At 44.9% G+C, this 13,733-nt stretch overlaps 1 protein-coding gene across 1 annotated transcript in view; it reads right to left on the bottom strand.

Annotated features, from left to right (window-relative positions):
• ZDHHC7 (zDHHC palmitoyltransferase 7) overlaps nucleotides 1-13,733 on the bottom strand; it is a 58,181-nt gene that overhangs the window by 39,715 nt on the left and 4,733 nt on the right. The gene's annotated exons all lie outside the window — the stretch shown is intronic.

Raw genomic sequence — 13,733 nt, forward strand, 5'->3', positions numbered from 1 at the left:
CGGCGGGCGCGAGAGGCAAGAGGTAGGCACTGCGCATGCGCCCCAGCTGCCCAGTCTAAGCAACAGGATCCAGGCACAAAGGGGCGTGCCTCTAGAGCTTCGCAAGAGCTATGGGCAGTGCCCTGCCCCGTGCAGCCCCACTGCTCCATGCACTCGCCTCTTCCATCACAGGGTTCCCAGGAAACATTCCGGTGCAATGCAGCTTGTTGCGTTAAATGCTCCAATGAGAAATTTCAGTGACAACAGCCTTGCTCAGGATTAACATGCAACTGGTATGCGTGATCCTTCAGAGAGAACGGCTGCTTAAATGAGGACTCATTTCAGTGTTTGAGGTGTTCATCTATAGGCACCATTCTCAAATGCATTCTGTGGGTTCTAGCCCCAAGCACTTCTGCACCTGCACTCCCACCCATCCACCCTTACAAGGCAGCTGCTGGAGTTAAAATCAAGCGCAAAAGGCTGAGATAGGAGGAGTCCCTCTGCTAATACAGGTTGGAAAACAGAACCCAACCAACCCGGTTGATATTTATGCAGGATGGTTGTCATAACCGCTGGTGTTCCATTCAGCTTCAGGAAGCTGGTACAGGGTTGAAAAGATAAACTGGTGGTGTCAATGTTGCTGACGTTTAGCATCAACTAACATGCTAGCTGGTTGGAGTTACTTACTTGTAGCTGTCAAATCTTAGATATTGCCTGTTGCTGGACTCCTATTCCTCAGTGGGAACGGTGTAGGAAGCACAGACTGATTTGTCAGGCATGGCGACATTGCATAACCAGAGACCAGCAACTGATAGTTGCAGCAGCAGCAGCTAGCGCAGGGGAAAAAAAGCAAGCCAACAGTAAGGCTTCTTCCTTTCCTTCAGCATTTTTAGGCTAGTGTATTGGCTAGCTTCTCTCAGAAGCTTCTAGGCAAATCAGACCGTGTCACTCCACTTCTGAGGTTGCTGGTGTGACAGATGAGGAGATGCTCTGTAACAATCCAACAATGTGGAGAAATATGAAAACACTGTATGTGACCTGGTCAGTGAAGGGAAGTTGTTCCACATCAGCATATTGACCTAGCTTTATAAGGGGCTATGGGAAAAACAAGCAGTAAAACACAATAGCTATATAAAAGCAACTTCCCAGCTAATACCCCTGGGGGAAGCAGTTACAAGACAATGGCATCCTTCCATGCTCCAGGCCAAAGTGATACAGCTGTTCTGCCAGTGCTGGAACTAAAATGAAAGACTATAAACAGTTAAAAAAGGATACCCAGAAGTCACAGCCACAACATCAGCAGCTCATTCACCTGCACATCTACCAATGTGATATATACCAGCATGTGCCAGCAGTGCCCCTCTGCCATGTACACTGGCCAAACCGGACAGTCTCTACGCAAAAGAATAAATGGACACAAATCTGACATCAGGAATTATAACATTCAAAAACCAGTAGGTCACTCCCTGGTCACTCAATAACAGACTTAAAAGTGGCAATTCTTCAACAAAAAACATCAAAAACAGACTCCAACATGAAACTGCTGAACTGGAATTAATTTGCAAACTGGACACGATCAAATTAGGCCTGAATAAGACTAGGAGTGGATGGGGTCATTACAAAACCTCATTTCCCCATACTGATTTCCCCCTACTGTTACTCACACCTTCTTGTCAACTGTTTGAAATGGGCCACCCTCGTTACCACTACAAAAGTGATTTTTCCTCTCTTGGTATTCTACAGTTAATTGAATTGTCTCATTAGACTGACCCCCACACTTGGTAAGGCAACTCCCATCCTTTCATGTGCTGTGTATTTATACCTGCTACTGTATTTTCCACTCCATGCATCTGATGAAGTGGGATGTGGTCCACGAAAGCTTATGTCCAAATAAATTTTGGAGTCTCCAAGGTGCCACAAGGACTCCTCGTTGTTTTAGTTAAAAACAAAAACACACTCAGGGGTAGGGTTGGGCTGTCAATTGTCAAGAACTGTCCAAGGAGACCTCCTGATATAACCAGAGTCTCTGAAGAGGAAGTCTGAAAAAGCTGGGCTTTCCCAGGTCCAGGGAATGGTAAGGCTTAAGGAAAAGAAGGTATGAGTAGAGACAGGTTGTTTGTTTTGTTTTGTTTTTAAGATCTGTTTTCTCTTAAATGTTTTTGTTGCAAAATAAATAAAACATTGCTTTAAGAAGACTGCTTGGTTACTGAATACCAACAGCATTGCTCTTAGAGACAAGACGACTGCAGGTGCTGAACATAAATCAGACCTGATAAGGTCATCACGGTTGATCACAGGGGACTGCTCTGCAGCCCAAGGCATGGTCAGAGTGGGAGAATCACGTGATTCTATCCTAAAAGAGAGGGGACAGCTTGAGGCCCAAGGCCTGAGAAGGGTGTACTTGAATTGCCCAGGAGGGGTCAGAAGTGCAGTTAACAACTGTGACAGCTGGCATCATCAAATGGGAGTGGATTAGGTTACCTTTACACAAAGGAAAAACCTTCCTACTCCAGTAAATTTGGGGTAAGAAAGTCCATAGATCCAAAAATATACCTATTCAGTTGGTCCGTAGGTAGTTTGAGGCATTTGAGGTCATGGGTCAGTCCAAGGCATTATCTCCACCATCCTAAAGGTAGCAAAAAGTTGGAAATCCTATGAAGATGCTGATCATCCATGCATTCAGCCATGCACAGAGAGGGAGAGTTCCTGTTTAAAGGACAGATGCTTTTAACTTCCCCCTTGATATTTCAATACTCAGCATCAGACTTTGAACAGCATTTTTTTGACACAATGGGTGGTCAGAGTAAAGTCTTTTCCTCCTTAAAAAACACACTATTTGGGGGTTAAATTTTTATATGCAGGCCTATCTGCCTCACATTTTCTTTACACCTGAATCAACAGGAAGTCCCAGAACATTATTATTTGTATTACCATAGAGCCTAAGAGCTCTGGTCTACAGCATTGTACCCCCTGTGCTAGGTGCTGTACAAACACAGGGGCGGGGGGGGGGAGAAGAGAGACAGTCCCTCCCCCCAAAAGCTTACAATCTAAATATAAAAGACGAGAGAAGTGATTGCAGACAGACAAAATAGGGGAGACCAAGGAAACAATGAGACAATATTGGCCTGAATGACAGTGCTCTCAACAGACCAGTAGCCCAACCATTATCAAGATTTTTGTAGGCCTCATGGCAAAGGAGAGATTCAAGGAGGGTTGTGAGGAAGGATAACGAAGGCTAGTTTTGTGGATGTTTATGGGGAGTGCCTCCAAAGTATAAGGAGCAGCAGGGGAGAAAGCATGATGCTACTTGTTTGAAAATATAACAAGCTGGATGGAGGCTGGCACCATGGGATGATCAAAGTGGGAACATGGGACTAAAAGAAACACTTTTAGAATATAGGTATTGCTAATGTGATAACCCGCACCCACACTCCCGAAGGGCATGGTTTGAGGGTTCAGAGGATGGTCCAACCATTCAGTTTATTAGCACAGTACTATTGTCAGGAGCAAGAACAAGCCACCAGATGGTGCTAACTGTGAGCAATGCTTTCCTGTCCCTAGTGCCTGTTGGAATCATGCCTTGGCCCAGTGGATCTCTGCAATAGGATGTACCCGCCTGCATTTTTTAAACCACATCACTTCATCAGCCAACACATATATAAATATAAAAGTATGCACTTTCCATCTTCCCCCGATAATCCCAGTGCCAGTAGCCTAGTACTGGTGTGCAACCCTACAACAAGCTAGTGTATGCCTGCAATATCTAGATAAAAAAGTTCTGGACAGACGATGATTTGATTTCAGTCTTTCTAAAGGGATTTTTATTGAAGTTCTGCACATCATTTTATTATGGTATTTCATTATTTTATTTTTGTTATTATAACAGATGCTTACAAATGATCTTTTATAAATAAGATTCAGAAGGGGGAAGCTGTCATTTTGTATATCAAACCATTTAAAACAAAACCGTAAACAGTTGAACTATGACAAACTTTGAAAAAAAAATCACAGGTACTTTTTTTTGCAGTGCATGATTTTTGCCTTTTGCAATAAATGCAATCTAGTGGGTCACTGAAAGAAACAGCATAAAGCAACATCTGTGCTTGTCTACACTAGAAAGTTTCACTCCTTTAACTATACTGGTATAGTTGAAGTGGCAAAAAAAAACAAACAACCTACTGACTGTGGATACAGTTATCATTATATAAATGCTTATACTGCCATATAGTTATTCCATTTCAGGAAGTGAAATAAGTTATACCGGTATAAGGCACCTCTTTGTTGTTTCAACTGTGTCCACACTAGGGCTTATATCAGTATAACATCACACCCTAACAGACATAGTAATATTAATGTAATTTTTTTCTAGTTTAGCTCAAAGCTTAATCATGGGACACGAGCAACTTAAAAGCATGGGCCCCAGTCATCACTGTGTGTTGATCCCTTTATGCCAGTGTAAAGGGGCCATTAAGCTGATAGATATATCTTCTGGGGACTCTACTTCACATAGGGAGTTAACCAGGCTGAGAAACAGGTCCATGTCCCATCTCTGCGAAAGCCCCCAACACAGATGTTTTGGGATGTGTAGTAAAGTAACTCACCAGTGTGCTGCCTTGTGGCCAGGACGAGCATTGCAATGTTTAATTCCTCATAGTTCTCCTGCTGCCCAGGCACTCTAGTGCTCTCCTTTTGCCTTGTGACTTGGCCCTCGGGCTGGGTCACCTTTGGTCTCACCCCTTTTGGGGTAAATCAGGGTTTTCACTAGGGATGTAAAAGGTTAAACAGTTAACCGGTAAGCATTAGGCTTACCGTTAACCAACCTTAACCATTAACCACACCAGCAGCCTGCGCCGGCTGGAGGGACCCCAACCCCAGCCGCACCGGGCCGGCTGGAGCAACCTCAGTTAACGGTTAATCAGTTAAATGATACAATTTTAATCGTTTAACCAGTTAACCCTTTAAACCGATATTTACATCCCTAGTTTTCACTCAGTAGTCCTATGCCCTTACACAGGTTGATGGTCTTGGTCCAGGCTCAAATAGTCCTTCAGGCCTCTTGTGTCTTCCAGCTAGTCCTCCCAGCAAGGCTGTAGGAGAACTGAGTCTCTCTTCCTATCCTGGGTTCCAGCCCAATAGCAAGTAGTTAAGGTCAGACCTCTTGCTTCTTCCCTAGGCCATTTCTTACACAAGCTCACCTTCTCCTCCAGGGGCTCATATTCTCAGCAGGGGTCTGCACTGGGACCCAGACCCTAGTCTCAGTCCTCTAAGTAGCAAAAAAGACAAGAAACTATAGTAACAGAAATAAAGAGCAGCTCCAACTCCTCTGTCCTACCCAGATCCTCCAGCCACCTGTCCCACCACTCTGTGTTCACAGTCAAGGTAGTTTGGCTCTACTGTGCTCCTCTGTGGGAGCTGAGGGTGAGAAGTTTGTCCATCTCCCCCAGGCTGAGGCCTTCTGACCAGACCTTCTCCCTTTTTAAGGCTTCTCCAAGGCTCCAGTTAGATGGGGCTGCCAGAGCCAAAAGCTGCTTCTTAACACCTTCGTGCCTGGTGCTGGCTTTGTATACCCTGTCACAGGATGTGTCCAGAAGACTGAGTAGGGGAGCGGCCAGGTGCAAGTTAGGGCTGTTGCACAAGCTGGCTGGAAATTGGGGCAGCCCTTGGGCATAAGTGGCTCCTGACCAGAGGTACAAATGTGGCATGGAGCCACAGCATAGGGATGAAATAGGCCCTCTATGTTTTAGTCAGACAAATGGAGTTCTGCTCCATAACTAGGACTCCTAGGCGCTACTGTAATATAAATTCATAAATAATTATTGTATTTATTATTGCATAGTAATTCAAGTCCCTAAACAGCAATCAGAGCCCCATTGGACAAGGCACCATACAGACAAATAACAGACAGACCCTGCATGGTAGAGCTCAGTCCCTTACTAATAAGACTTCAGATTAAAAATGAAAGTTAAGAATTCAGTTTACATGTAAAATGTAAACACAGAGCATAAATGGTAACATTTCCTCTAGTTGAAATGATGAAAAATTGACAGACATTTTCACTTTAGTTTATAGCCACTTTTCATTTTGAGGCTCTTAACATTGCAAAGTTTGGAGCGCTCAAGGGAATGTTTAGTAGCTAGATCAACAAAATAATTCCAGGAGCTGAGAGTTCCATTTAAGAAGAATACCCTGAATCAGGGCTTGAGCCAGGAAGTTCTGTTCCAGATCTGAACTTTCTCAAAGTAAAGGAGTGTTTGAATCAGCCCATTATAGCTCTGGGGCCAGCCACATGGTTTGGATGTAGTGTCAAACAGCCAATCCCATCTCCTAATCATTTGTAAAGAATGCCCTTTCCCGTTTTCCTTTTTAAATGGGCCATTTCCACTTTGGGCTCAGTAAATATTGCCACATGTTGAGTATTTAGTACACAGGAACGGTTGAGAGAACGGGTTGAGCAGGCTTTGAAGTCTGCATTCAGAAGGGTCCAACCAACATGTAACTTCAAAACCTGCAGGGGCATCTCTCCTAATTTTAGAAGCCCGTCAGCTAGCCTTAAGCCAGCTGGAGTACAGTGAAGAGAGGATGCTTATAACTAGAGTTATAGCTTATGCTCAAATAAATTGGTTAGTCTCTAAGGTGCCACAAGTACTCCTGTTCTTTTTGCGAATACAGACTAACATGGCTGCTACTCTGAAACTTATAACTAGATCTCCTGAGAGATCTAGAGTAATCTCCTGAGCAAGGATTGCTAGCCAGCACTGTAGAGGCTTAGTTCAACTCAGGGGGGTCATAAACTTGGAATAACCAGAGACTAGTAAATCCAGGTTATACTGTATTATATACTGTTCTGCATGCTTAATATCTAGTTCTGATTTCCACCACAAGTCTTAAAATTTGAAGGAAGAGGGTTTTCTTTTTAAGCTTTCTTGAGTCTCATGGAAGAGTCTGGATCCTCAGCGAGGCTAGTGTCACAATTTCCGTATTCCAAGTACTTTGGTGACTAATACTGTGGACTAGGTGACATGATTTAATATTTAAATAGCAATACACAAATTCAGAATGAAGCATCTGCAGTAATAAAAGTGCCTGTTGCACAATCTTTTCCCTTGGAATAGCTGTCTGGTGAGCTGGGCGTTGTGTACACTCCATTCTTCTGCCTCCTTATAAGCAGTAACAGTGGTGTCATGACCTTGCTTAGATTCTCTGACAAGTCTTGTTAGTTGGAACTGATTTTCATGTGATACCATATTGATAATTAAATCATTCAGAAACAAGGTCTTCAGTTCCTGGAACAAGCAACCTAAGAAATCCAGAAACATATCTGACATCAGTGCATAAAGCAGAACAGTTCAATTCTGTTAGTTTCCAAGACATCTAAATATACTAGTAAGGGTTGGTGTCTATCTTTATGATGTATTGATACATGCATATATGATAGTCCAAAAAGGTGTAGATTTCTGTTAACTAAGAGATACCGAGAGCATTTCAAGCATCAGTAAGACTTGTGAAGCATTCAGGCCTAGGGTAATGGTGACAAAAGACCAATTGTTAGAAAGGAGATCAGTGAACAGTGTTGTATTTGTATAAAGGGCTCAACAGTTTGGCAAATGGCAATAAGTTTGTATTAATATTTTAAGGGAGTATGACCTTATTTCTTAGACCTTTGTATCTGTGGAAACTCAATATACCTGGGAGTTTCATTATTTATGTTTGTGAAGTCCAGAATGTATGTTTTTTTTGGTTACTATTGATTTGTGCATAATTACAAACAAAAATAATCAGAGCTGTTATTCATAGTGCTCTCAGTTATAGATTTTTTTTTTCCTTCTATAGTGAATCATGGCTGCTCTGACACAGGATATCAGAAAGGTACGATCGTGAACCATTTAATCTTCTGACTTCCTGGAAGAGACTCTCTTTTTAGCCAAGTCTGAAGGTGAGAAGACAACCTTTGTGCTATAATCATCATATGTGGAGTGTATGGTTTAAAGTCAAGTCAGTGTAGCTTCATTGCCTTTAATGGAGCTATGCCAGTGGTTCTCAAAATAGGGTTGCCAGGACTAGCTTAGATTTGCTGGGACCTGGGGCTGAAGCCTGAGTCCCACCGCCCAGGGCCAAAGCATAAGCTCAAGGGCTTCAGCCTTGGGCGGCAGGGCTCAGGTTGCAGGCCCTCTGCCTGGGGCTGAAACCCTAGGGCTTCAGCTTTGCCCCCCCTGCCTGGAGCAGTGGGGCTTGGGCTTTGCCCCGCGGGCAGCGGGGCTCATGCTTAATTCCCCCCTCATGGGGTTGTGTAGTAATTTTTGTTGTCAGAAGGGGGTCGCAGTTCAATGAAGTTTACACTAGCAAAGGATCTAAACCCACATTAAACACTCAATTGTTCCCACTACTGTTTAGTTCTTGTCCTTTCACCTTTGATTTGATGTGTTCCATGCACATCTTCCAGAACAGACAGACTCCTCACATTGTAAGGGTGCCAGAGGATTATTATGTAGTCAGGGCTTGCTGTAGCTCTTAGTGAAGAGGATGACAAGACAATCAGTGACTTGAGCAGGCCCTAATAACGAAGGCTTCACAGGTGGCAATCACTTCTCAGTGGTGATATCCTGGGTCCTGTGCTTTGCCTTATTTGCTACTGTGTAGCAAAAGGTCAAACAAAACTCCCAGGCTCATTTATTTGAAAATAAGAGATCACTCATCCCTGCTCAGCTGCTTACAGGAGCTTGCACCTGCATGTTGACAGAGGGGAAATAGTGCTTCTCCTATTCAGGACCGGGGGGGGAGCCTGATCATAGAAGTTTCGGGTTAGAAGAGACCTCAGGAGATCATCTAGTCCAACCCCCTGCTCAAAGCAGGGCCAACCCCAACTAAATCATCCCAGCCAGGGCTTTGTCACAGGCAAGATAAGTCTTGAGAACTGCTTTAACTTGTGCCCCCTGTTGAGAGGGGCCCTCTGGGGCTTTGAAAGGATGCAGAATTGCAGCTTCATCCTGGCCGTGGCCCTTCCCACACTCTTCCAGACCATTCCAAAATGCCTCCAGGCCCGGGGGGCCACTCTGTGAAAGGGATATTTCATGTGGGGGGCAGGCGGAGAAGGAAGAAGAAACTACATCAGTTAGGCTGTTGCCCGAGGGCTAAAGTGGCCACATGACAACAATTAACAGACTCACACTGCTAACTGCAATTTAAGGGTTGGTCTAAGCTATGCCAGAGGCCACTTTGCCCCCACCCCCCCAGCTCCAGGATTAAGGGAAGTGGAAAGGGGTCTCAGAGCTACTATCTCCCTCTCTCCCTACCTCGGTTAGAAATGTGAGTTTGGCACCACTGACGATTTGCCTTAGAGAGCTTTTTGTTTCTAGGCTGCCAATTATGACCCCATCTCAGTGACTAAGAATCTGATCTTTTTGTGGGCAAATTGTGTTAAGTATTTTTCTAATCCCAATAAGAATTGGCAATCCCACTCTCACACCCTCTGCAGTGGGGTCTTAAAGTGCTATGGCAGTAGCGGATCAATGTTCATTGGGCTGTGATACCTTCATGGGCCAAGACCCTGCCCAACGTTTATATGGATAAGGGTGGCTGCATTCATTTTTTAGGAGGGAAAGCTTAGTGAAGAAAGATACGAAGGGCCTGGTTCTGTTCTTACACAGGTGTAGAAACGGGAGTAATTCTACTGAAGGCAATGGAGTTACACTGCTGTAAGATCAGCCTAAGAAATAGCAGAATTAGGCCTTCAAAGCTGTTACCATATTCCATGCGAACTGATCTAGTCGTCTCAGCCCAGCACCCATTGGACAGTTGTCCACATCACAGAGCCATCACCACTGGCACCTTTGTTACTCTCACCAGCGGCAGAAAGGTTGGTCCAGTGGTTACAGCATTAACCTATGACTTGGGAGATATGGGCTCAATTCTCTGTTCTTCCACAGTTTAGATCACAGGCAAAAGTCTAAGTCATTTAGCCGCTTAGAGTCTCAGTTCCCCATAGGGATAATGGCACTACCCTACCTCATAAGCAGGTGGATAAGTATATTAAAGATTGTGAGGTACAGATACTATGGTTATGGAAGCCATGTAAGTATGAGTTATAAATTTTATGAAGGACTAAATGGGCTATGGAAACTAAACAAGTATTAAAGGCCCTTTTCAGGTTAAGGTTTAAGCATGTTGGTGGGGCAGCTCTCGGTTTATCTTCAGGTTAGTACAGCAGAAGACCTCAATCTGGCATCTACTGACTCCTTCATAGAGCAGTGGGTGCTGTGTGGGGTTTTCTGCTTAGTGTCCCCATCTGGTGCCCTGGTTTTAACCCGCACTCCCATTCCTGGTTTCTTTCTTCCATTTGCTGTCCCAAGAAATTAGTTGTGTCTGGTTCTGTGGTCCCTCCCGCAGGTGATGGGGCAGGCCTTTAATTTTAGATGGGCTCTGCCCACCTTTCCAGAACATCAATAGCAAGCACTCTTTACCAGCAGTCATTTCACCCCATCTGCTCAGAAAAATTATTATAGTTCTTTAAGAAAATGATCCAGAAAAAAAGAGGGGGGAAGCTAGACCCTTCAGAAATGTTAAATGTTCCATGACGCAGAGAAATTCTTCATGGATTTGAGACATTTAGTGTGTTTGAGGGAGTTGAGAGTCTTACCGGTTAAAAAAGAATAAAAACAGCAGCCTTAGCTTGAGCTATCATTCCTAAAAGAGTTGTCTTGAACGACATTGCTGGTGTCCATCCTGGAAATGGAGCTAGACCCAAACTGGAATCTGTCATTTGAACCCTATTGAACGTCGGAGGTTTCGATCAAATGGAATCCACGTCCCAAACACCACGGATTTGGGATTTCCAAAGTCAAAAATCCAGCTGCTGAGACTTTATAAGATAAATAACAAAGCATGGCCTCTTCTGCCTATCTCTGCTCAAAGATCAGAGATACAATAGACCAGGTAAACATAGAACTAGTAGTGGCTGAAAGCATTCCCAGGTTTATAAGAAAGGTAACAGGGTTACACTGACCTGGTTTGGTCCTGCAGCAACCCCGACTCAGTTCCCCCTCAGGTTCCTTGAAAACACCACTAGAGGCTCTCTTATGACCAATAATACCATTGCCTGGAGCTGGTTTGTTATCATAACTAGTTCAAAGTAATCCACAAAGTCCCAAAATGAACTTCAACACAACATGGGAGTTCATACTCAGCTCTGGCATCTTCAGTAGATGCTGGGGCTCCTCTTCAGTCCCAATCTGTTCTTGTTGAGCAATATATGTTGGCTAGCATATAAATAATGTGCATTATCTGCACCATAGATTTACATTGAGTACCAATGAGAACCCTTGAGTACAAATCTTGTAAGTGATATAGCCTAAACTGGCCTATACCATAATCCTGTTCACTTATGCCAAGTGTTCCATAACTCCTTGCATTTGCTGAAGTAAGCATTTGGAATAAGCAGATAGGAAACTTGCAAAAAAAAATAATCAAGATTCATGGACATAGTTTGGGGGACACAGGAGGGGCACTGCCCCCCCAAAAGTGCAAGTAGGTACAGAATTTGCAAGGAAGTACCTTCATGGACCAGCACCTGGAATGTTAGTATCCAAGACAAAGATAAGGAGGAAAAGAACAAGTTAGGGAACTGGAACAAACTGATAGGCTAGATTTTAGTGCCATGTAAAGAAATGTGTCACTTGTAAAATAATATAAATAATACCAGCTGAAATGCGTAACTTGGGGAGCACACCTTCTGGATAAGATGAATGCAACATCCCTGCACAGGACTGCTCTTCAGAGACTAGCATCATGTAGAACTTTTTTCTCTTGTATCATATTAATACACCTGACTGACATTGGTTATTTGGTCTCTTGAGTATATTACATAGTCAAACAACAAACCAACATGTGATCATACAATTGACTATACAATTTATCAACACTCTTCTTCAAGCAGCATCTCCCAGCCCATACTAGCTACTCTTCCATCAGTCCCTCTCAGGCCTTCCTGCCAGTACCTGGAATCCTTTCTTTCCCCAGAAGAGGATCCAAAACTCTCCTTGGGCCATTTCCTGTCTGTCAGAGAAGCCATCAGTAAACCCACTTTGCTACTTTTTACCAAGCAACAACTCCCACTCCTTCTATATTGGCAGGCTTCCCCAGGCCTGTCTTATCTACAACCAGAAGCCTGATTGGGTCACATGACCTTAATTTTTCTCACCTGGGGAGGAGGGATTTTTTTTTTTTTTTGAAACAGAAAAGAAGTTTATTGGTAACACTTACAAAATTACCAAAGGAAACAACTATGCAACAAAACAACGCTAACAGAAGGTATAACACAGCAGCTTTCAGGAGGGAGAAGTGTTCAGGCTAGCCTAGGCCCAGAGCGGGGGGGCTTCCTTGACACTCGTGGTCTTCCACCCTCCTGAGTTACCTGGTGGCCTAGAGCGGGGGGGCTTCCTCGACACTCGTGGTCTTCCACCCCCTCGAGTTACCTAGTGCCGCGCCCAGTGTCACCGATCCTCCCTCTCCTGAGAGTGCCCGGTAAGATGGGCATGGCTGTGGGGTGGGCAGTTTAGGGGTGGGGGGGGGTGGACACCCATGTATTATAGGACCCCTCCTAGATGACAGGAATGATGGTATCCACAGCGGCAAAGGCTGGGGCTGGCGTCTCTCGCTCTTCCCCTCAATCAAAGGGTCAGACGGAGGGAACCGGACGGGGTCACCGAGCAGAGAACCCTGGACAGTGCCCACCGCTCCTCGAAAGCGTCAAGGGAGTCGGTGGACGCCGCCCTGGGGAAGAGGGATTGGCTGTGTCACAGGTGAGGCTGAAACTCATATCCCCTTAAAGAGCCAGCCGCCTTGTGACAATAAAGAATGCCCCCCCAGCTTTGCACTGAGACAGCAGTTTGACAAACCTTCCTCTGATCTACCTGGCTGACTGAAGGCCATAAACCCAACTCCTAAATAGACTGTGAACAATGGTGGGAAAGGAGGTGACCTTCAGCCCAGAATTGTGTGCAGCACCCGGTGCAATGGGGCCCCAGAGCTGATTGGCAGGCAGGGTGTTGCTGTAATGATATCACCTGGCCTGCACATATCAGAACAGGGGGTCTCTTGCCAGGCACCAAAAAAATTGCTCTGCCCCCTCTAAGGCAAGTCCCCCTTAGATTCTGGGGAGAGCTGCACTGGCAGGAGGCCCAGCTGCTGAGAGTCAGATCTGTTGATGTAGCAGGAGTGAGATCTCTGGGCCTGGTTTTGCTCTCTTGCCCATTCTCTAGGCTTCACGCCCTCTGCTCTGCAGAGCCGAGCTGAACTCGCCATTCCTGGTCCTCTGGTTCCTGGAGCTGTCACAGGACGAACTTAATAAAGCCAGGGGTTTCAGGCTATGAGATCACCTTCCAGTTCTGTGCTTAAGTGCATGGAGCCTGGTGTGTGTCTGTTCACACAATAGGTTACCCCTTGGACCTTTTGTTTGGGGCTGTTTCCCTTCATCTCCTCCCATGAGATGTGTGCTCCTGGCCCTGCTGCCTGGGGATGCTTGTTTCTGTTCCTAGGAGGGGTTAAAGAGGGCTCCCCTGCTCTTGTCTCCTAGCCTGCCCTACCTCTCCCTGCTGCTGTGGGTATTATGAAATCCCTCTTGTGAATGTTTACAGCTTGGCCTCTGTAGGCAGCTGCTAGCTGCGTATGTAGCAGTAAAAGAAAAAAAAAAGACAATAAAGAACGCACGAGAGGAATTCTGCTCTACGTCCTCCAAATGACACTTTCACAAGCACCACCAG

Source organism: Lepidochelys kempii, chromosome 12 (genome assembly GCF_965140265.1).
Source record: "Lepidochelys kempii isolate rLepKem1 chromosome 12, rLepKem1.hap2, whole genome shotgun sequence".
Lineage (NCBI taxonomy): Eukaryota > Metazoa > Chordata > Testudines > Cheloniidae > Lepidochelys > Lepidochelys kempii.